The sequence below is a fragment of the Bos taurus genome, chromosome 19 (assembly GCF_002263795.3).
Source record: "Bos taurus isolate L1 Dominette 01449 registration number 42190680 breed Hereford chromosome 19, ARS-UCD2.0, whole genome shotgun sequence".
NCBI lineage: Eukaryota > Metazoa > Chordata > Mammalia > Artiodactyla > Bovidae > Bos > Bos taurus.
In genome coordinates this window covers 58,525,704-58,549,730 of record NC_037346.1, presented here as the reverse complement: position 1 = coordinate 58,549,730, position 24,027 = coordinate 58,525,704, and the positions used below count along the sequence as shown (strand labels likewise).

The 24,027-nt window shown below is 55.4% G+C and overlaps 1 long non-coding RNA gene across 2 annotated transcripts in view; it reads right to left on the bottom strand.

The window, feature by feature from the left end:
* LOC101907523 (uncharacterized) overlaps positions 1-21,104 on the bottom strand; it is a 161,687-nt gene extending 140,583 nt beyond the window's left edge. For both annotated transcript variants that reach the window (XR_238858.5, XR_009491820.1), the window contains exon 1: positions 20,565-21,104. This is a non-coding gene — a long non-coding RNA (uncharacterized lncRNA). The remainder of the gene's footprint in view (positions 1-20,564) is intronic.
* Positions 21,105-24,027: the final 2,923 nt, after the last annotated feature.

Below are 24,027 nucleotides of genomic sequence, written 5' to 3'. Positions count from 1 at the left end.
TTTTTGGCACTCAGCTTTCATGTAGTCCACCTCTCACATCCATACATGACTGCTGGAAAAACCATAGCTTTGACTAGACATATCTTTGTTGGCAAAGTAACATCTGTGCTTTTAAATATGCTGTCTAGGTTGGTCACAGCTTTCCTTCCAAGGAGCAAGCGTCTTTCAGTTTCATGGCTGCAGTCACCATCTGCAGTGATTTTGGAGCCCAAGAAAATAAAGCCTGTCACTGTTTCCACTGTTTCCCCATCTGTTTGCCCTGAAGTGGGGGCATAGAGGAGAAGTGGGCAATGGCATTTCTAAGCCTCAGGATGTGCAAAATCAGAGACACGTACAAACCACATGAACACCCGTTCTCTCTGGCTTCTGCCCTAACGTCCACTCTTCCGTCACATATCCAGGGCCCGCGGAGTACAATTCTGCTTCAGCACTTTGATTAGGGGGTTCGAGAAGAAGCAGGGCTCCCTAGGTGCCGCCAGTGGTAAACAACTCGCCTGCCAAGGCAGGAAACAGGCATCGAGGAAACCTCTGGAGGCTGACGGAAGTGTTCTAAACTGGATTGTGGCGATGATCGCGTAACTCTGCGCGTTTACTCAAAGTCACTGCGTTGTACATTTACAACAGATGGATTTTAAGGTATGTAAAGCAAATCTCGATAAAGCTAGCTTACAAATGAAAAGCTGGTGGTGAGGCAGGCTTCCCTCGTAGCTCAGTTGGTAAAGAATCTTGCCTGCAGGAAACCCAGTTCAATCCCTGGGTTGGAAAGATCCCTTGGAGAAGGAAATGGCAACCCACTCCAGTATCCTTACCTGGAAAATCCCATGGACAGAGGAGCCCAGTGGGCTGCAGTCCGTGGGGTCACAAACAGTCAGGCATGACTGAGCAACTAACACTTCACTTCACAGAGGCAGGCAGGCTGGAGGGAACAGAACTGGCCATCAGTCTCCAAGCTGCCACCTGGCATGAGTGGCCCTTACCAAGGATGGCCCTTGTCCCCTAACCTCAGGGACACAGTCCCAGCTGATGGTCAGCCGGGTGGACTCCTGCTTTGAGGTCCAAAAGGCTGAGCCCATTCCCAGCTCTTTGGTCCCAGGCACGCTCCCCAACTTCTCCAAGCCCAGGTTTGTTCACTTGTAAAATGATGCTATAATATTCACTCCTATGTGTAACGTCACCAGAAGGCACAGCTCACAGGCCCTGCAGTGCCACTTCTGGCATTTTTTTCTTTTAATTTAACAGGTTCTCCCTGGTAGTAGCCAATGCAGGAGACAGGAGAGACAGGGGTTCGATCCCTGGGTTGGGCAGATCTGGAGACAAGAATGGCAACCCTCTCCAGAATTCTTGCCTGGGAAAACCTATGGACAGAGGAGCCTGGCGGGCTACACTCCATGCGGTCCCAAAGACTCAGAACTCAGCGACTAAATAGCAACAGAGAGACCTATGCAGCACGCCTGGCGCTGAGGCAGGAGCTTCAGGGAAACAAAAGCAATGGGAAAGGCTATTTTCCTGTTTACTGCCTTTTGAGACGTTTACAGAGCAACTCAAGATAGCTGAGGACAAAACCTCATAACCAGGATCCTAGAAGTCAGTGCTGAAGAGCCCAAGGGTAGAGGGGTGGGTGGTCTGGAGGGGGGATGCTCAGAGGAGCTGGGGGCTGGCAGGAACACCCTGAAGCAGGAGGGCAGAGGAAGGGCTGTCCCTCCTGCCCTGAGGTTGCATTCAATCCAGCTGTGCCTCCTCCCAGCTGCGATGCCCAGCGGACACTCAAGCCCATCAGCAGTCCCTTCCGAGGCTCATGGCAGGGGGAACGAGGCAGCTCGTGTGAAGAAGGCCGTGGGGCCGGGCACACAGCAGGGGCTCAGTGAGCATCAAGAGAACCCTCGAGTCACGGCGAGTGAAGCCGGGCCGTGGACGAGCTGTGAAGGACCCGCCTGGCAGAACCTGGCCTCCGAGAGCCTCCCTTCCTCCCCAGAAACCCCCGACCCCTCAGCTCAGATGCAAAGCCAGGCTGGGCAGCACCTCTTCGGCCCTGGGCTCCTGACACACCATGAAAGAGGCCCTGACCCTGAACAGCTCACAGCCGTTCCCTTCGGGGAGAGACTGGTCCTCCCAGCACCTGTCTCAGCTGCGCCCCTTCCCAGCCGCATGAGTTTCATAAGTCACGTGTCCTCTCTGTGCCTCAGGGTCCTCATCTGCAAAACAGGGACAGTATGCCTGCTTCACGAGGCCACTGCAGAAATGAGTGTGTACGTGTTATCTGTGTGTGTGTGTCCAAACATGCCTACATGTGTGCGGGCATGCCTACACATGTGTGAACATGCCTGCATGTGTCAACATGTCTACACGTATGTGTGTCCAAACATGCCTACACATATGTGTGAGCATGCCTACACATGTGTGAACATGCCTGCATGTGTGAACACGTCTACACATATGTGTGTCCGAACATGCCTACATGTGTGTGTGTCCGAACATGCCTATGTGTGTGGGCATGCCTACATGTGTGTGAACATGCCTGCATGTGTGAACATGTCTATACGCACGTGTCCGAACATGCCTACATGTATGTGTGAGCATGCCTACACATGTGTGAACAAGCCTGCATGTCTGAACACGTCTACACGTGTGTGTGTCCGAACATGCCTACATGTGTGTGTCCGAACATGCCTATGTGTATGGGCATGCCTACATGTGTGTGAACATGTCTGCATGTATGAACATGTCTACACGTATGTGTGTCCGAACCTGCCTACATGTATGTGTCCAAACATGCCTAGATGTGTGTGCGTGTGTCTGCATGAACACATCTACATGTGTGAGAACATGGCTACATGTGTGTCCCAACACACCTACACGTGTGTAGACATGCCTGCGTGTATGTATCCAAATACACCTGCATGTATGCATGTGTCAAACATGCCTACGTGTGTGTGTGTGTGTGTGTGTGCAGACATGCCTGCGTGTCTGTGTCTGTGCATGGGCGTGTGTGTAGAATGTGAGGAACACAGAATAGCAGCTCTCATTAGCTAACACCGTGAGTGCTTGTCACTAACTCTCAGCGGCAGCCAAGGTCAGACTCGACGCTGCAGGATTCCCATCTCTGACCACGCGTCTCCCCCAGCAGCGGCAGCATGACGGGGCTGCAGCAGGCCCCTGGGAGGCCCAGAGCTGAGTCCAGAACCAGCCGCAGGGTCCTCACCAGCTCCACAGGCCGGCGCCGGCAGCCCAGGCTCACGAGAGCGGACTTCTCGCGGTGGGTCAGGCTGCAGCCGGGGGAAGAGGGACAGGGTCCTCTGTCCTTCTCCTGGGCCAGCCACGCCCTGTGGGGCCCCCCACGCACTCATCACATGAAACGGGCAAATTAATTCTCCCCGGACCGCAGGGACCTCCCTTCTGCCAAAGAGAAAGGGCAGTGGGAAACCACCCGCGGATCCGCAAGCCCGTTGGGCTAAAAACCAAATGACCGCTGGTTAGGAGCCAAGACAAGCCACCGGGTTTGGGGACACACGTCCATGGGGGCGGCAGAGGTGTCAGTGGAGAGATGAAGTCGTGGGGAGCAGGGAGGTGCTCAGAGCAGAGGGCTTGGGGGGGGGTCTCCCCACTGCCTCCCGAGACCGAGGTCTCCATCTGCACCGTGAGGTCAGAGGACCCCACACACACACATCCCGCAGGGCCTCGCCCATCTCCTGGGGGCTTCTCCAGCCAGCCTGAGTAGCAGGTAAAACTGCAGCGTCCCGGGCACCCCTGCATCAAGGCAGACCCCTCTCTCTACCCTCCCTCCCGAAGCCCAGGTCTCTTCTCAGGGGGCAGGGCTGATAAGGAAGCAGTCCCCCCAGATCCGCCCCCGAAGGTGGGGCATCAGGACCAGCCACCCGGACACCTGAATCGAGCGAGGGTCCCCTTCTCGTCGAGCCCCGTCAGGCTCCGGGGAACGAAGCCTCGCTCCTCTCTGTGCCCGAGTCCCCCCGACACACCCTCTCCCTGCGCCCCCGCCCTCGCGGGCCCTGACCTCCCCAAACAAAGGTGCTTTCTTCCCTGCCCCGGGGTCCCCACACTTTCAGCAGACCTGTGCTTGTTTTCCTTCTGCCGGCTCCCATCCTGGCCGCCCTCTGCAGGCATCTCCGTACCCTGGAGACAAGCCCTGCGTTGTCTCAGCAGACCTAATAAATGACAACGCTGCCCACCTCCCGCCACGAACCCTGCTCGCCTGCCCGGCTCCCCCCGTGCTGTCTGAAGTCTCCCTTGTGCTAAGGGCCGCCCTCCCCCAGCCAGGGAACAGGAGGCTTATGTCAGGCGGAGAGAGAGACAGGCCTGTCTAGTGCGGCCACCCCCTCTGCGTGGTACCAGGTGAGGATTCGGTCCAGACAGACGCAGCAGCATCCGTGAACCAGGCCCTTCCTCCCTTCCTCCCGCTCAGGCCTGGAATCGAAGGGAAGGCAGCGGACAGAGGGGCGGAAGGCTACTCGGTGGGTTTCCCCAAAACACGCCTTTCATCCACGGGAAGGCAGAGTCGAAGATGAACGGGGCAGGAAGGATTAACCAGTACAGATTTTCCTCCCCGCTGGTCCAGGGGATGGGGTCAGTCAGGTGCCATCAGAGGGGCTGCTGGGGTCCAAAGACAGGTGAGCATCAGCCTGGAGGACTTGGCTGTTTGAAGGCGGGGTTTGCCCGAGGACACGGCTAAGACACGCGTCCCCCCGTCCACACACAGACCTACAAACGGACTGCTTCAGAGGCTACAGAACCGTCCCCTGAGCCTCCAGCCTTTGTGCATGCGTGCTCAGTCACTTCAGCCGTGTCCGACTCTTTGCAATCCCATGGACTGCAGCCCACCAGGCTCCTCTGTCCTGGGGATCCTCCAGGCAAGAATCCTGGCGTGGGTTGTCGTGTCCTTCAGGGCATCTTCCCAACCCAGGGGTGGAACCAGTGACCTCCTGCATCCTCTTCGTTGCAGGCGGATTCTTTACCACTGAGCTGCCTGAGAAGCCCCCAGCTTTCATTGGGGGCAAAAGAAAGCAAAAAGGAGATAACAGCCCCCCTCAGACCTCTGCAGCCAACCTCCTGGAGCCCTGACACCATGCTCGGTGAGCCGGTTCACCAACCACCCATCGGGAGAAATCTACCACCCAGGACATGGGCACCTTGACTCCCGAGCTTCACTGACTCTGTCCGCCCTCAGCAGGGTGGATGAGCCAGAGGGCTCTGCACAGGGACCCAGGTGCCTCCTGCCACTGGGCACCCTCAGGCTCGGCTGAGGGGGCATTCCTACCGCCCCCAGACCCCTGCCCACCTCCTCCCGGCCGTGCGCTCCCGGATGGGAAGAAGGGGGGACTGCAGGGTGGAACACAGGCCCTCGGGCTCCCGACTCATACACGCAAGTCCAACCCCAGGGCCCGCCACTCTGCCCCGAGAGGAGGGGGGTCCCAGATTCGGGGCCGAGAGCTGGGTCAGGGCTCCCCTCTCCAAGGCTCTTCCTCGGCCACAGCTCCCACGAGGCTCCCCAGTCCACTTGTTTGCCACCGCACCCGGGCACCTCCCTCCCAACTCCGACCGAGGGCACCAGCTCTGGCCTGTCTGCCGCTTGACCCCTGGAACTGGTGCCCGTGGGTGCTGAGCACCGCCCCCCTAGGCACACGGTGCCAGGGACACAGGGTAGGCGGTGACACTCGGCTTCACTCCCCGGCACCTGCGGCGGGTCCCAGCACCGCGGGGGAGGGAGCGGACAAGACCACAAGCACAGTCTGGGCAGGGAGGCAAGGGCCGGGAGTGGCCTCGGTTCCCCTAGCTGCCCTCCTCCCGCCCGGGACCCTCCGCCTGGCCTCCAGCTTTGGGCAGAGACTTCAGAAGCAGACACAGCGGGGCCAGAGGCGCCCGGAGGCCCCTGCTGGGCGACGCGGGGGGAGGTGCTTTCCTTCTCTGAGCTGAGCGTGCCGGGTCTGGAGGATGCGGTGAGGACCAAGACATCCACACGCGTGCGGGTGCACAAAGGCCAGTCCAGTGTGGACAGCCCGCCGAGGAAACGTCTCGGTCACAGGACCGAGTGCAAAGCTCGAAACCAGGTACTGCAAAAAGGCTACCCCAGAGAGTAAGGCTTCCCTGGTGGCTCCGCGCTAAAGAATCCGCCTGCAACACAGGAGACCGGAGTTCAATCGGGAAGATCCCCTGGAGAAGCAAATGACAACCCGCTCTAGGATTCTGGCCTGGAGAATCCCCAGGACAGAGGGGCCTGGCGGGCTACAGTCCACGGGGTCGCAAAGAGTCGGACAATACTGAGCCACCGAGCAGTTATGCACCAGAGAGTTGCAGCTATGGCCACCTGGGGAGGCAGTGGGTGCCGACCCCCGACACACCCCCCAGACGGGATTCATGCCAACCGAGTGCAAACACCCACACCCACACACACACAAACACACTCCTAGATGGGGCGAGCGTGCACACGCACACAGCCAGGTGGCTAAATGTACCCCAGACGTCTGCCACCCAGAGTCCCTGGTATCGGGCATCTTCTAAACAAACACACGCAGATGGGGCCTGGCCCCCCGCGTGGGTGAGGTGTTTTTATTTTTAATCCAAGTAGGTAAGCGAAAGAAACCAGCAATTTCTCCCTGGCAGATCAAGACAGACTTGCCGAAGAACATCTCAGCAATTTAGAGAGGAGACACGAGGTGATTTCAGCGGAGTTAGAGCCCCACGCGGAGATTCCCCCCAAAATTAAAATGATAAGATGCCAATTCTTAACCCTCCAGCACCAGCCCTGCCCAAGCCCCCTCCCAGGCTCCTCAGTAGCAACCCCCCATCTCCAGCACGAGGTCTCTGCCAGTCTTCCCCCGGGGGCTGGAAATAAAAGGAGTTTTGTCTTCCTCCCCTCGTGGGTCTGAGTGAGCTTATCTGACACTCCAGCGGGCTTTGTAAACCGAGTGTCCCAGGATAAACGCTCCCTTAAGAGTGGCTTGGCCCGGGACAGGGGGACCCTCTCCAGAGGAGAATGGGGAACTTGTTCCAATGGTCTTTTAATACGGGGGGCGGGGTGTCACCGAGGACAGGCCTCCAACAGACTCTCACAGAAGGGTCTCTGTCCCGGGCGACAATAGACAGAATTCTTAAAGACACGGATGCTGTAAGAGGGAAGGATTTTTTTTTTCTTAAGAGGAAGGGAGGGAGGTCAGGGTGGGAAGGGAGGGGGCGTGGGGTGGACGTCTCACTCCCCAGAACAATCCAGGTTGTAGGAAGACATCTCAGCCTGAGAACGGGGCACAGGCCAGCAGAGCATGGGCCCCACGAGCAGACTTCTACTCGAACCTGTTTGCTTTGCCGGTTCCCCATCTGGGAGCCTCCCAAACCCAGGATGTGAAGCCACCAGCCGGCAGAAAAAAAGCTCGTCTTGTTTTTCCCTACGTGAAGGGCGTCTATTCCATCATCAGTCCTTGGAAGGCAGACTGAGTCCAAACATTCACTCCGGAAAGGGGGAGGCAAGGGTGCCCGAAGGCCCTTAGAGAAACAAAAATCTCTCCATCCACAGGGTAAGGAGGGCCATTTGTTTTTTGAAAATAATATTTTACTGTTTTTTTTTTTTGGCCGCGTCGCATGCAGGGTCTAAAATCCCCAACCAGGGCCTGAACCCTCACCCCCTGCGGTGGAAGCGCAGAGCCTAAACCACTGCACTGTCAGGGAATGCCCCCGTTTACTCTTCGAGTTGTTGATTTTGGTACAAGGTCACCCTAACAGACTTCCAAGGACATCCCAAACTGTCACCGAGGATGTTTCAGAAGATGGCCCCATGAGCCTGTTGTGTGTTTTGATTTCGTTTAAGCTGAACTGAGGGTTTCTCCAACAAGCGAAGCTGCACACGAGCTGGGGTGGTGTGACGGCTGGCAAGGACCGGGGGTCTCTTCTTGCCTGCCTTGCTCAGGTCATCCGCCCACAACAGTGAGGGAAACAAGGGCAAACATCCTCTGGGCTGAAATTAATCAAGGAGCCACTCAGTCCACGTCTAAAGTCCGAAGGGAGGAAACTGAGGACCCAGATGTGACACAAGTTGTCCCCAAACTATAGGCAAGTAAGAGACTGAGACGGGCAGAGCCCAAGGCTCTCGGCCGAGCAACTGTTATGTGGCACAAAGAGGGAGTAAAGTGCTCAGAACCACACCAAGCGAAGACCAGGCATACCGTCTGAAAGCGAGACGCCTGCAGCTGTTTCTCCAACAGAACGTGCTAGGGTCCTCTAGACGGGGTCCAAGGACTCAGCACCCACACACACGGTGTTGGGGTCCCCTAGACGGGGTCCAAGGACCCAGCACCCACACACATGGTGTTGGGGTCCCCTAGACAGGGTCCATGGACCCAACACCCACACACACGGTGTTGGGGTCCCCTAGACGGGGTCCATGGACCCAGCATCCACAGTCACAGTGTTGGGGTCCCCTAGATGGGGTCCAAGGACCCAGCACCCACAGACACAGTGTTGGGGTCCCCTATGCGGGGTCCAAGGACCTACCACCCACACACATGGTGATGGGGTCCCCTAGATGGGGTCCAAGGACCCAGCACCCACAGACACAGTGTTGGGGTCCCCTAGGCAGGGTCCATGGACCCAGCACCCACACACCCAGAGCAGCGAGCTGACAGAGCTGCATGAGCCTCGGCCCAGTTGGATTGCTGAGCACACGTGGTCTGTACCAGAGTTGGCATCAGGCCAGGTGCTCTGAGATCAGACAGCACACACATCTGACGTCACTGAAGAAGAAAGATCCATGCATGCGAAACAATAAACACTGCTAGCAGGCAGGATACAGTGTCATGGGGCTACCCTGGTGGCTCAGCAGTAAAGAAGCCGCCTGCCAATGCAGGAGACCCAGGTTCAATCCCTGGGTTGGGAGGATCCCCTGGAGAAGGAAACGGCAACCTCCAACATTCTTGTCTGGAACATCCCATGGACAGAGGAGTCTGGTGGGCTACAGGCCACGGGGTCATGAAAGAGTCGAACACAACTCAGCAGCTAAACAGCATCAACGTGTAATGTTACAGGCTGTCGGAGCCACAGAAGTTCAGGGAAGGGAAGGATGGGAGGAAAAAGACCACACTGCGAAAGCAGAGTTAGCAGCGCCTGGGGGAGTGTGAAGTCTAATCTGGCAATTACTGGACAAGAATATTGGATTCCTGTACCCTCCCAACCACACCGGTTAAAAGGTTCTTTGTGCGACGGACAGAGTACACGGTGGCTGACGGAGCGCAGCTTAGACGGGGCAGTGTTCCGCCTGGTCCTCATCACATTTGATGGTGACGATGGCACAGCATCGCGCGTGCACGCTCAGTCGTTCAGTTGTGCCCAACTCTGCGACCCCGTGGACTGTAGCCCGCCAGGCTCCTCTGTCCATAGGATTCTCCGGGCAAGAATACTGGAGTGGGTTGCCATGCCCTTTTCCAGGGGATCTTCCCGACCCAGGATTGAATCTGAGTCTCTTACTTCTCCTATGTTGGTAGGCAGATTCTTTACCACTGAGGCCACCTGGGCTTCCATCACACTGGGGAGCTCACCTCATTTCCAAGTATAACATCAGAAGGGCATGCCTGGCCGTGAGTCTGCTCTGAAAACTCATCGAGGCTTTGCACTCACGGAGTAAAGCGCACACAGCTCTGTCCCAGTAAATAAAAGCTAGCATCCTCAACACAACGTTTCCATCGAATGCCTTGACGACGCTCCAGTCCCACTCAAACACGTGCACCTACCCTTCCAAGCCTTCTTCATCAAGGAGCCAGGCCCTCCCCACAATCCCCATTCTACGTGCTTACGATTGTGGGAGATGGAAGACATGGTGGTAACCCAACTCGGTAAGCCCTGGGCATCCTCCGTGGGATTTCAGCAACAAAGGGCATGATGCCCATGCCTGCTCCGGACAGGCGCACCTCCTAAGCGAACAGAGTCGGGACCATCTGATGCGAAAACGTGCTGGTCTGAAAATCAAGCGGACCTGCATCTGAATCCTGATCCGTGCTGGCCACTGGGGTGTGCGGTGACTTGTAGCTCTCCAAACCTGATATTACATCTGTAGAGAGGAACGTGAGGACGGCAAAGCAGATGAATTAGAACTAGGGGAACGACCCAGAACGTGGGGAGCAGCTCCTGAGAATTCTTCATCAGGGAAACTCCAGGAGATGAGATGCATCTCAGTGAATTGTTGGTGTTAACCTTCTTCGTGGAGTTCACTGTCGTCTCTGCAGAGGACAGCAAAGTCTATTTCCACCTCTGCTCCTGAAAGGATTCTGGCCTCACCTCCAACAGGAGAAGGAGGAGGAAGCACTGTTTTAGACTTACTGGTGGGTTACTGGGGAGGAAGACATGAAGGGTGATGAGAGCGCTAGAAAAGCTATCAAAACACTATGATTCGTGACTTCTAGCACCTTCCAGAATGTTTCCTCAACATTCATTGGAAGGACTGACGCTGAAGCTGAAGCTCCAACACTGACCACCTGATGCAAAGAGCTGTCTCATTGGAAAAGATCCTGATGCTGGGAAAGACTGAGGGCAAAAGGAGAAGGGGACGGCAGAGGATGAGATGGCTGGATGGCATCGCTGATTCAATGGACATGAATTTGAGCAAACTCCAGGCAACAGGAAAGACAGGGGAGCCTGGCGTGCTGCAGTCAAAGAGTCAGACACAACTCAGTGGCTGAACGACAATGTCAAAGCATTTCCCAGAAGCAGCAGGAAGCCAAGCTTGCAACTCCGAGCTGGACAGTCACGTGCCAGCCTGGAAGCAGATTGCTTCTGGCTCTGCCGCTGGCCAGCAAAGTGACTTCGGACAAGTAACTTAAGTCCTGGAAGCCTCCATTTCCTCATCTATTAAATGGGGCAACGCTACATGCGATAGCTAGCAGCTTCCTGGGACATGGATTGCCTTCCCCACACCCTCGGCCATGCACTTCTCCACGCTCCCTGAAAAGGCCCAGCCATATCCCAGCTGAGAGGAAACCATCTATCACCGAGACAATGAGCTTTTCTACCGACAGTGAATGAGGACAGCTAAGAGCAGCTGTCAGGGTGAGAGGGTTTCCTTTAAGAGCTCTACAACTGGTGAGCATGAGTCACAGCTCCTCAAACAATGGCTACCTGTATAAGGAAAACAGGGTCCCCTACCTTTAGCTCAGGCTTCCCTGGTGCTTCAGCAGTAAAGAATCTGCCGGCCAATGCAGGAGACACAAGAGACATGGGTTAGATCCTTGGGTTGGCAAGATCCCCAGAGAAGGAGATGGCAGTCCACTCCAGTATTCTCACCTGGGATAATCCCACAGACAGAAAAGCCTGGTGGGTTACAGTCCAGGGGATTGCAAAGAGTCAGACATGACTGAGTACGTGGGCACACACACACACACACACACACACACACCTTGAGCCCAACAGCCTGAAAAGCACAGCTGTGTCTCTTACAAGCAGCCCCCAGAAGTTGGGATACAAGTCAGACCAGGGATGTGCAAACACAGTGGAACCGTCTAAGTTGACTCACTTGGGCAGCTGCCCTAGGGTGAGCCCCTCATTTGGTTAAAACAGGAAGCTCCATCTCCTGCCTGAGTTGCCATACACAAGAGCCCGGCAAGAAGTCTGCAGCTCCCATTGCAGGGCTTCTCATATCAAGCAAGGGACCGCTCTGCCACCACTGCTCAGGAGATGCTCAGAGTTAAGAAAGGAGCTTGTCTTCGCTCTGAAGAAATCTCAGGGAGAGATGCCATTCCATGCACCAGGCTGCTGTTCCAGGAACAAGCGGTGGACACTATGAGGCTGGACTTCCTGGCTCCCTGATGGAGATGATCTCCCATGAAAAAATAGACTCTCAGGTTCAGCAATTCAGAGGTGAGAACTGCGGAGGTTCATTCCTATATCAGTCTCCATGAATGGTCAGGCATGGACTCTCCCAGCTCCTATGTAGCCCAAGGTGAAGAGGACCAATTCCTTGCCCCAGCCACAAACCGCTCTGCTGCATCATCCAGGAGCCCAGCCGTCCACAGTAAACATCCGAGGCCATGTCTCTGCATCCTCCCACCTTGCAGAGTCCCCGCGGCTCTGGGGAAGGAAGGGCCTCCACCCACAGACGCAGGTGCGGGGCGGTGAGCACAGGACGCAATCGGTGCGCTCCCCCTCCCGGCCACGGGACGGGTCCAGGGCTGAGCGCACTTCCGGGGCTGTCCCTCGGGCATCTTCCTTCTTCCTCTGGGTCCGCAGAGGCAGGGGGCCTGCCCAGGCTTCTGCTCTTCCCGCTTCCACGACAGATGAAAAGAACTAGAGAAAAACACAAAGCCAAGGAGATCCCCAAAATCACAACACCCAGACTTCTCAGTTAGGTGGACACCCTCGAGCTCCATGGTCTCAGCCAATTAGAGCTGGTTTCTCTACAGCTGGCAACCAAAATCGAGCCACCTAAAAATACCCTTCTTTGATGGATGAGGAAATTAAAAGATACCTGCTCCTTTCTAGTAGTCATGTAGAGACCTGAGAGTTGGACCATAAAGAAGGCTGAACTCTGAAGAATTGGCTTTCGAACTGTGGTGCTGGAGAAGACTCTTGAGAGTCCCTTGGACTGCAAGGAGATCAAAACAGTCAATCCTAAAGGAAATCAACCCTGAATATTCACTGGAAGGACTGATGCTGAAGCTGAAGCTCTAATACTTTGTCCACCTAATGTGAAGAGCTGATTCATTGCAAACGACCCTGATGCTGGGAAAGATTGAAAGACTGACGGCAAGAGGAGAGGGGGTGACAGAGGATGAAATGGTTGGATCGCATCATCGACTCAGTAGACATGATGCGAGCAAACTCTGGAGACAGTGAAGGACAGGGAGCCTGGTGTGCTGCAGTCCACGGGGTCACAAAGAGTTGGACAGTGCTTAGCCCAGTTGGACAGGGCTTAGTCGGACAGGGCTTACTGAACAACAACCACAGGTGAGGAACGGAATGCAGAGAGTCTCAGCAACGTGTACAAGGTCACACGGGCACTGGTGAGGGGGCGGGACGGGAACCCAGCACTGGGCACGTGCCATGAGCTGTCTCGGAACCAGGGCTTCATCCTGTAAAGCTCCGGGGATGTAAGGACGCTCCTTCAACTCTCTAAGGCCCAGATGTCAGAGATGGGAGTGCCCATATCCAGGGCTGTCAGGACCGAGGGAGACGGGCTGTAGACCACCTGCTCCTGCCTGCCTGAGGCTGGCTTCTCTCTCTTCGCAACATAACACCACGGCCCTAGCAGCCGGCGCTGGCCAGTGGCTCGAACTTTTTGCATCCTTACACGGGGCTGTGGAGGGAAGAGGGAACAGGCAACATCCAACACCAGTTTGGCCAGTGAGCCCAGCCACACCAGCAGCGTCCCCAAGTCAGCATCCTACAGACAGATGCCCAGGGCGACTGGGCAGAGACAGACATCTGGAAAAGAGGAAAGGATCCAGGTTCATACACAGGGCAGGGGGTCGGGGCAGGGGCCAGGATGAAAGAGAGCGGCGGGAAGCGATGAGTACAGCGGTTCCAGGAAAGGCGGAAAAGCCCAGTGGCCAGGGCGGAACGCGAAGCCGGGGCCGGCTCAGCTCCCTGGTTAACCGCACTCCTGGGGCCCACTTAGGAAATTCAATTAAAATGCCCAAACCTCTACGTTTCCCAACTGGCTTGCCAGTGGCCACGGGCTCCCTTCAACTCAGAGAAACTCCCTCTGCCTGACCGTGGGCAGATATCTAACGAGAAGCCAGAGGAGGCAAGGTCACAGGCAAGGGTCATGGGCGGGGGTCACCCAAAGGGGCTTCCCTGGGGTCTCAGATGGGAAACAATCCACCTGCAATGCAGGAGACCTGGGCTGGATCCCTGGGTTGGTAAGTTCCCCTGGAGGAGGGCATGGCAATCCACTCCAGTATTCTGGCCTGGAGAATCCCATGGACAGAGGAGTCTGGTGGGCTGCAGTCCATGGGGTCGCAAAGAGTCGGACACGACTGAGCGACTGAGCTCACACACAGGAAGGCACCTCCCCTCAAAGAAAAGAAAGCCTCCTCCCGGGCTGGGGACAACCCTGCTCTGTCACCCCAGCCACAATAATAACAGCTTTGTTTCTTGCTGTTTAATTTAAAGGAAAAAAAATATTTTTAAATTGCAATGCAAAAAAGAAAAATGAAAAAGAACCACGTTCATGATGGCTCCAGAGACATAAGGTCGCTTTCCACCCAGCACACAGGGGAAAGTGCAGAGGTCAGGAGAGACAAAGGAGCCCAAACCCGGGGGTCACACCCGCGGGGACCCCAGGGGTCAATAAAGCCTCTCAGCACCGGTGCCCCCCCCCAACCCTACCTTGAGGCCGGACACACGTGGTTTGGGACGTCTGATGACAAACAGGATCAGACAGAGCTTTCAGGGCCCGCTCACAGCTCCGGGGAGAAAACTCCAGACCAGAGGGGGTCATCTGGGCCCAGGTGCTGACCCCAGCCCCACTGGAGTCGCCAGCGGTCAGAGACCTGGCGTCTGACCGCTGGCCGCAAAAGGGCACTTCTAGGCCACATGACCATACAGAAAAGGGGTCCACGAAAGTCATTGCTATTTTCAAAAAAGCCTACGTACGGCAAACTTCATATATAAAATCTGATCCTGCGAGACACGTGGACAGAGAGGATTCACCCCAAAGTCCCCTCAAATCATGAATCCTCTCTCCATCCCCCGCCACCAGCGCTTCCAGAATATTCCCTTGTCATGGGAGTTAGGGGCTGGTCCTCCCAGGTGGGCATCCACCTCATTTGTGCTTTAATACCTTCTTCTGGAAAAGGGGGGTGACACGCCACCACGCTGAAGACGGTACCCAACAGGGCAGTGGCACAAAAGCAGTTGAAAAACTCCAGTGCAAGTAACAGCCCATGTCTCAGGCAACGGCAGCGGGTCTGAGAGCCATTAAAATCAGACCCTAAAAGCCCCCAAGGGCTCAGCAAGTAAAGAACCCTCCTCCAATGCAGGAGACGCAAGAGACGCGGGTTCCATCCCTGGGTCAGGGAGATCCCCTGGAAGAGGAAATGGCCACCCACTCCAGTATTCCCAAAAGACCCCATGGACAGAGGAGCCTGGCAGGCTACAGTCCAAAGGGTGGCAAAGAATTGGACACAACTGAGCCCATCGATATATGAACACATATAGTGGGTCTGAAAGCCACTAGAATTAGAGCCTATAAGAAGCACTTTCCAAGCACCTGGGGGCCTCCCGGACCTGAGGAGACCCAGACTGCAGTCCCTTAGTCACTCGCCCGGACGCGGCGCGTCTGCTTTTACCGACTCCAGAAGGCACCTGGTTTCGGGCCTTCTGTGCAGAAACCTGTACGAACACACCAAATACGGGAGGAGGTGATGATTCACGTCACAGAAAGGGTTCTTTGACAGGAACTTGCCACTTCAGCATTCCTGGAGCTTACAAACTTCCTCCAGGCCCTTCGCACAGCATGTGATCACCCGAGATTCGTTGTGTATAGACGTTTTTCCAGGCTCAAACCGAGTCCGTAGAGTACGGGGGGTTTGCAACAGACCGTCTTTCGCCAATGGCACAGTTCAAAGAACAAGAAATTCACCCAGGACCACCCCCTCCCGTCAAAGGAGGCGAGTGCAGCTCTCCCGTGACGGCGTGGGGACCCAACCAGTTCCGTGTCGAGGGCCGACACTGCCTAGGACGATGCTGCTCAGGAAGAGGAGTAGCCTGCCTAGGCTCACAAATACCCCGAGGGGGCTGCCTTTTCAAGGGCATCTTCCCGGCTCCTGGGGAAACTCGCGAACCGCAGAGGAGAGGCTGAAGGTCTTACTCCTGAAGCCCAGAACTGCAGTTCTTTACCCTTCACGCAAACGCAGCCCCTTCTGCCTTAACCACGAACGAAGGGCACCCGATTTCAAGACTTCCAGGTCACAACCTGTCCCAGCAAAACCAATTAAGTACATGTGGGCACCACACCAGGTGGAGGTAAGCCAGGGAGACTTCTTGGAAGAGGAGGAAGAGAAGCTTTGCAGCTGGGTACCCTTGAGAGGGAAAAGGCTCAGTTCTGGCTGTAGCTGGCCAAGAAGTCAACCAACTCCATGTTTCTTCAAGTGTCCATCTAGGGCCAGGGAGCTTGTTAAAAACGCACATCTCTGGAGCACCGTCCCCGCCCCCCACACACCAAAACAACCTCTAAAGGTGGGGGAGGGTGGGATGGTTGCTAAGAATAATCTTTTTTTTTTTTTAACCAAATTCGCCAAGCAATTCATTTTTTATGCAAACCACAGGGTGCAGGCCAAGGGGACAATCCCTTGGAGCAGCTGATCTGGGAAGAGCTGGCAGGGAGGGCCCTCGAGGAGTCACGGAGCAGGGGAAGAAGGCGGGTGTAGACAGAGGGCTATTCCAGGACTGTTCGGCTCCAGCATCCCGAAGCCCTCTCCCACTGAGACTTCCTGTTATGATCTTCACTGGAGCTGGCTGGTGAGAGAAAATGTCTGCGCCAGGGCACTGGGGTGGGGTGGGGGAGAGGGGATGACCGTCTTTCTGTTTACAAACTATAATAGGAAGGCTGGGAGCATAAGAAAAATCAAGTCTAGGTGACCCTGACAGTAACCGAGAAACTCCATCTGGACGACAGAAACGTGTCTAGTTGAGAGTTAAGTAACCTCAGAACTTCCTCATCCCAAGCAAACATCACTTCCACTCTACGTGCAGGCAACCAGCCGGGCTGGAGAGGACAGCCCGGGTTTGCGTGTGTATTGTTGGAGGAAGCTCTGGGCTGCGGCAGTCTCTGATGCAGGGAGAAGGAACTCTTTCATGGGGCTCCTCAACTCCACACAAGGGCTCTCTTATGCAAAGACGCTGGGCCAGCTTCCATTCACAGCAGTCGCTTCCAAACACCCCTCCAGGCTGGCTCTGCTCACCCCGAAAGAAGAGGGGGACCCCTCCGCAGCCCAAGACAGCTGGACGAAACCCTCAGTCCACCCCGAGGAACGAGCAGAAGTCCGTGTTCCTTTAACCTGCTCGGATCACCGGGAGACTCTGCCTCACTGGGTTGGTTTGCACACTTAGCAGCAGACACACCTGCTGCTCAGGCAGCGTGAGTCACCCCCAGGCAGTGCACGCCGGACTGCCCGACGGTGGGGGGTTCTGGGCTTGGCGGCGGGCTCTCACGCAACCCAGATGACATCCTCCACCTCCTCCCCACCCCGCAAGACAGGTCAGGACAGATCAGGCTGTAACCCAATTTCTACTGAAACCTCTCTCTCCCAGGGAAGGTCCACAGAGGAAAGAGAGGGTATACGGGGACGCACCAACCACTCGTGATCAAGAGTCCTCTTCCCTCCACACCCTGAAGGGGCTCATCTGCCCTGCCAGCCATAAATAGGGAGGAGAGGGTGAGTTGTCCTGCGGGAGAAGATGGAACAGACTTCTCAATTTTAAACCTCCAGAATAAAGACGGTCTGACGAGATGCATAGCTTTAGCCCGTGAAGCACAGCACTTATGGTCAATGACCCTGTATTGGATACTTGAGGGCCTCCCTGCTCAGTGGTAAAGAATCCACCTGCAATGCAGGAGCCACAGGAGCCGCAGGTTCAACCCCTGGGCCAGGAAGATCCCCTGGAGATGGAAATGGCAACCCACTCCAGTATTCCTGCCTGAAAAATCCCGAGGACTGAGGAGCCTGCTGGGCTACAGTCCATGGGGTCGCAAAGAGGCAGACACAATTGAGTGACTGAGTTTGTGGGCATTGGACATTTGAAAATTTGCTAAGAGGGTAGCTCTTCTGTTAACTGCTTTTGCTGTCAAGAAATGATAAAATAGTAAATAAGAGGGGGGAAGAAACTTTTGGAGGTGATGAGTATGTTTATGGCATGGATTGTGGTGTCAGTTTCACAGTGTATTTATATGACCAAACTCACCGAGTTTCAGACATGAAACACGTACGGCTTTTTGTATGTCAATCATGCCTCAAATAAGTCGTTTTTAAAGAAGACAGCCTGCTGAATCACTCTCAACGTTCACGTTTTTACATGACAGCACTTTCTGCCACTCAGGATCCTGAAATGGATCATGGGCCAGAAAAAAAGACATTAGTGGGACAATTGGGAAAATGTGAATGAGGCCTAAAGATGGGTTCAAAGTATCCTATTACTATTAATCCCCACGCTGATCATCTCACTGTGGATCTATAAGATGTTAACACACAAGGAAGCTGGGTGAAGGGTATAAGGGAACTCCATGTATTAGTTTTGCAACTTTCCCAAAAATCTAGACTTCTATCAAAATTGAAAGTTGATAATAGACCTTCCCTGGCGGCTCAATGATGAATCCGCCTGCCAATGCAGGGGACACGGGTTCGATCCCTGATCCCAAGAGGATCCCACACGCGTCGGCAAAACTAAGTCCACGCGCCACAACTACTGAGCCTGTGCCTAGAGCCCAGGAGCCACAACCACTGAGCCCACACGCCCAGAGCCTGTGCTCCGCAGTGAGAACCCCAGGCACCGTACCTAGAGGGTAGCCCCCACTCACAGCAACTAGAGAAAAGCCTGCCCAGCAACGAAGACCCAGCACAGCCACAGATAAATATAAATAAGCAGGTTTTCTAAACAGTAATAATTTGTAAAAGGACAGCATTTTGAATCCAGCTTCCTCGTAAATCTCAATCTCCGGCATTGCTAAAATAATTTCAATCCCAACCCTGAAGGCAAATTTTAAATTACTCTCACAGCCAGTGCGGATCAATTCTTTGCTTCAGGAAAAACAAAAGGCAACGAAACACGGCATTCACCCAGTGAGCACTGTCTGGGCTCCTACTGTATCCTGGCTCCCAGTTGCGGTATTATCCGCAGGCTAAGCGCTGTAGTCTTCCTCCAAGCCCACCTGGTAAAAGTCCACCAAGAAGGGCACTCCTTTTATTTTAGGCATGACTGATTTAGAGCAAAGAGTGACTTCTGGGAATTTTCCAAAGGAAATAATTCAAAATGTGGACAAATCCTTATGTACAAAAGACATTCACCAATGCATGACTTCAAAGGGTAAAAATTTGGAAATACCTCGGTGTCCAACAATGGGAGAATTGTCACGCAAACTATGATTCAGTGTCTGCAGCGAATACAGTCATTATGTGGGGAAATGTTCAAAAAAAAAGCAAGGCGGGGGATAGAGCGGGAACCAACGTTGTATACATTGCAGGGGTTTCAGCAGTGAGAAAACATGTCAAATTGCCAGCATTACTGTGGGAACTGGGTGTTTCCTGAATTTTGCAATTTTTTTTTTTTTTTGTAGTTTTCTATAAAAGATACAGAAAGGACAGCGGATTACTTTTAAAAATCAGATGGGGATGCAAAGGTGGGCTTCCAGGCCATCAGTGGGACAATTTCAACAGCTCCTCTCCCTGAGAGGGTGGGCAGGACCATAGGGTACACCCTGCACCACGCAGGCAGTACCAGGGACCTGGGTGTGGCCAGAACACTGGCTCCCGGGAGAGGAGCAGAACCAACACATCATCTTTTTTCTTGCAGCGGCGCCTGGTTCTACCACCTTCCCAAGCACGTGCTCACAGGAGGCCCTGGCGCCCAGGGGAAACCTGGACAGCTTCCAAACGTGTTCTATGCAGAGGGGACCACTGGACAGGAAGTGGACCATCACAAACACACTGCAGACAGGGCTGGAGGAGGGAGGGGAAGGAATCGCCCACCTGGGAAAGCATCCCCAGGAAACAGTCTTCAGGAGGCAAGTCACCAGAGTTGAGGGCAAGTGCCAAAGGACAAGGGAAAGGAGGCCCTGTGTTAATCCGTACATCAAGGTGGCCTGGCTCAGTCATTCACTCAACAAACAAGTACTCAGAGCCTACTTGGTGACAAGGCAGGGTGCTGCTCCGAGGCGCCCGCTCAAAAGGAGGAGGAGAGAGGGGAGCTGTGGATGCAGAAGCAGTTTGCTTTCAGTTCAGGACTCAAGACGAAGCCCCCCTCCTGAGGCTGGCGCGGAGAGGGGGCGGGGGGGGGGGACCTCTTCCACTAACAGTCTGCACTGATGGGGGAGGCGGTGGTTAGTAGCATTGGAGGGAATTCCTGACACCTCTCACCCATTCAGTGAACCCCCTGATGGGTGGCGCGGTCCTTGCAGTAAAGCCGCTCTTCGGCGACCAGGACGGGGACCGGAGACATTCCCCACCCCCCACGGGGAGAGGGGAGCCAAGCGCTGCCCCTAGATCGCACTCTGGGTCGCAGGCAAGCAGACGTCGCGAGCTCACCGAGGTAACGGGCCCCGCAGCGCGACGTGCTTAGAAGATAGTAAGCGCCAGGGAGTCGGGCGGGGACCCGGAGGACGCGGACTTCACCCCAGGCCGGGGCCCTGTCCCGCGGGGCGGCCGGTGGCTAGGCGGCATTGGAAGGGCGATAGCCAGGGCGCCCAAGATAGGCGATGACCACCGGGAATCCGCTCCGCCTGGAGGCAAACGATGGCTAAAACGGCCTCTGAGAAGATGTCAATTACAAGAACAAAAATCTCAACCCAGAACCGCAAGACCTTCATAAAGCGACGCAGGGGGTCATATCCTATCCCCTCCTCCCCGAATCGCGGGGAGACTTACCTCCAGGGAAACGACCCGACTATTGGGTAGCACGCACCAATCCACGGATGGAGACGAGGTCGTGGTTCATCAAGCCCGGCAGAGATGCACCAAGTAATCCACGGTAGAGGGCCCGGAGGACCAGTCCCCATTTCCATCCAAGGCCAAAGCGCCGGCCGTCCTGGCCTCGGCGCCGGGGACCCGCGGAGATCGCGCGCAGGTTCGCCGGCCCGGGCTCCCCCAGCTGCGCCCCGCCGATCGCAGCCTGCCTCCCTGCGCTCGGAGAGCACCCAGCTTGGACGCAGCAGCTAGTCTTTCTTCCATACTTATCACCAGCGCGACCCCAGGAATCCCCGCCGGGAACCCCTCCGCCAAGCCCGGAAAAGCACCAGGGTCAGAGGCAGTCTGGGCCTCGGGTTTACAGGTGCGCGGGGCCGGGCGGCGTGGGGCGGGCGCCAGGCCGGCAAGAGAGACGCAGGTGAGAAGCGCCGAGGCACGGCTGCCGCTGCAGGGTACAGATTCTCAGAGTCGCAGTTCCGCGCCCGCGCCACCGCGCGCTCTACCAGTGGCCGGACCATCCGGCCCTTATATAGCGGCCGGGCCGGGGCAGGGCGGGCGGAGCGCGCGAAGGGGGCGGGGCGGGGCCGAACTGCTTCCCGGGAGATGGAGTTCTGTCTAAAAGCCCCAGATGCTGGGAAAGATTGCAGGCGGGAGGAGAAGGGGACGACAGAGGATAAAATGGTTGGATGGCATCACCGACTCAATGGACATGAGTTTGAACGAGCTCCGGGAGTTGGTGATGGACAGGGAGGCCTGGCATGCTGCAGTCCATGGGGTCGCAAAGAGTCAGACACGACTGAGCGACTGAACTGAACTGAACTTCCAGCCAACAAACGCAGAGTACCTTAGGAATGATGGGAGTCCTCCCCTGGGCCTTAACTTCCAAGACCGGGCTGAGATTCCAGCCTCATTGTCAGCTCCCTCTGGTCTAGGCCGGCCTATGTGCATAAAGTGGGACCCGTGTGCAAGCTTAGTCCCCCAGTCATGTGTGACTCCCTCCCACGCTATGGGCTGTAGCATGCCAGGCTCCTCTGTCCATGAGATTCTCCAGGGAAGAATACTGGAGCGGGTTGCCATTTCCTCCTCCAGGGGATCTTGTTGACTCAGGGATTGAATCCGAGTCTTCTACATTGGAAGGCGGATTCTTTCCCACTGAGCCTCCTAGTAAGCCCATAAGGTGGGACATGCCAAGCTAAATTCTGCCCAGGGTGAACCCGTCCAGCCCCACCCTCCACCCCCCAGTAACCCTGGAGTCAGACAAACCTAGCTCGTTGCCACCCTGCTTGCCGTCAGCAAGGTGCTGTGTGACTGTCAGGCTGCAGTTAGTATGTTTGCCTCAGCTTTCTCATCTGGCACAGACAGAGGATATTAACATCTGCTTTCTGGGTTCGATCCCTGGGTTGGGAAGAGTCCCTGGAGAAAAAAATGACTACCCACTCCAGTATTCTGGCCTGGAGAATTCCAAGGACAGAGGAGCCTGGCAGGCTACAGTCCACGGGCTTGCAAAGAGTCGGAGATGACTGAGCGACTTTCCCTTTCATAGGGCTGCAGAGGGAGGTGACCCTACGGGGTAGACTTATCTCCCCATCCGTAACCTTAAGTGATAAACCATTTGCCACCCTGAGGCCCTCCTAGAGTAAACTTCTGGAGCTGCCACTGCCCGTTATTCAGGCTTTGATTTCTGCAGTAGCCTCTCCTTCATTCAACACTTGCATATACTGGGGGGAGGAAAGCAAGAGTCAGGCAGAGGAGGCCAGAGCGATCCCGATAACTGCAGGGACGTTAAAGAGACTGCATGGACCGTGGGCAGGGCTTCCTAGGTGGCACAGTGGTAAAGAATCCTCGTGCCAGTGCAGGAGATGCAGGAGACTCGGGCTGGATCCCTAGGTCGGGAAGATCCCCTAGAGCAGGAAATGGCAACCCACCCCAGTATTCCTGCCTGGAAAATCCCATGGATAGAGGAGCCAAGGGGTCCAGAGGGCTGTGTCTGGGCTGATTCTGGAATGAATGGTTAGGAAATAGCTAAACAAAAAGACACTTCTTGGTGGTCTAGTGGTTAAGACTCTGTTCTTCCAATGCAGGGGCCAGGGGTTCGATCCCTGGTTTGGGAAATGAAATCCCACATGCCCTGGGGGCACAGCCAAAAGAATTTTTTTTTTAAGAAAAAAGGAAATAAAAAATAGAGGCTGATATAGAAGTGACTAAGGCAAAGGCTAAGATGTGGGAAATAGGCACATGCAGGGGAGATGGCCAGGAAGGGAAGCAGCGTAGCTACACTCTTCTGCGTGAGGACATCAGCGCAGGTGCGAGACAGCATCTCCAGGTAAGATGCAGCTGCCGGCTCAGCTCCTGTGAGGGCAAGAAGCTGCTTGACCCAGAGCCCACATCTTTCCCTGAGAATGCAGTGCCCTCAGAAAGCCCCAGACACCCAGGTGCGACAGCCCAAGGCTTGGGACCCATCTAAGAACATGCCTTTCTCTTTTTCAAAGAACTCACAAAATCAAATTCGGCATTGCTCAAAGGGATCCCAGCGTGCGAGCGGTGGGGAAATCAGAGCTTGGGACTGGCCCTGGGCTACTCCGAGGATTAGCAGGAAGCCCTACCCTGATTTCGCAAGAAGTTTTGTGATGCAAACCATTTCAAAGCTCTGGTCCAGATCTTCACCTGAGATGCCCTCCCTTCGGTCCTATCTTCTACTCCAGGGAGCAAGTTAGATGAGTGGGAGATTGATTAAACTGTGCTGGGAAAATGTCTCGGCCTCACCCACTCCTCCTACACACCCCCCAGGAAGCAGGAGGCGCACACTGTGTCTGACTCTTTGTGACCCCACAGACTATAGCCCACCAGGCTCCTCTGTCCATGGGATTCTCCAGGCAAGAATACGGAAGTGGGTTGCCATCTCCTTCTCCAGGGGATCTTCCCAACCCAGGGATAGAACCCATGTCTCCTGCACTGGCAGGTGGATTCTTTGCCACTGAGCCATGAGGGGTACAGACATGTACCACACTGGGATGAGTTTTTTCTCTTTCGCTTTGTGCACCGGGAAGCATGCAGCCTTGACTGCCAGTAGCAGTCATTTGCACCCAAGCCAGTGACCAGCCTCAGGATGAAGGCATCCCTGGTGCCGGCAGAGCTGAAATGAAAGAACAGAGGTCCCCAGTGACATCACTGATCCTCCACTGAACCCACTGGTCCCAGAGTCTGTCTTACCACTAGACATCTTGCTAGGAGAAGAAGTCCGTGTCTTCACCGTTTAAACTCCTGAGTTGTGTCAGGGAGGGTTTGCGTCACTCACCCAGAAGGTGCCTCTGACTAAACAGTCATGTTCACTGCTCCAGGCTGAAGTCTGAATGCCTAGTACCGATTCTGCTGTGTGATCTTGGAGAAGTGACTCAACCTTCCTGGACCTGTTCAGTCCATCTCA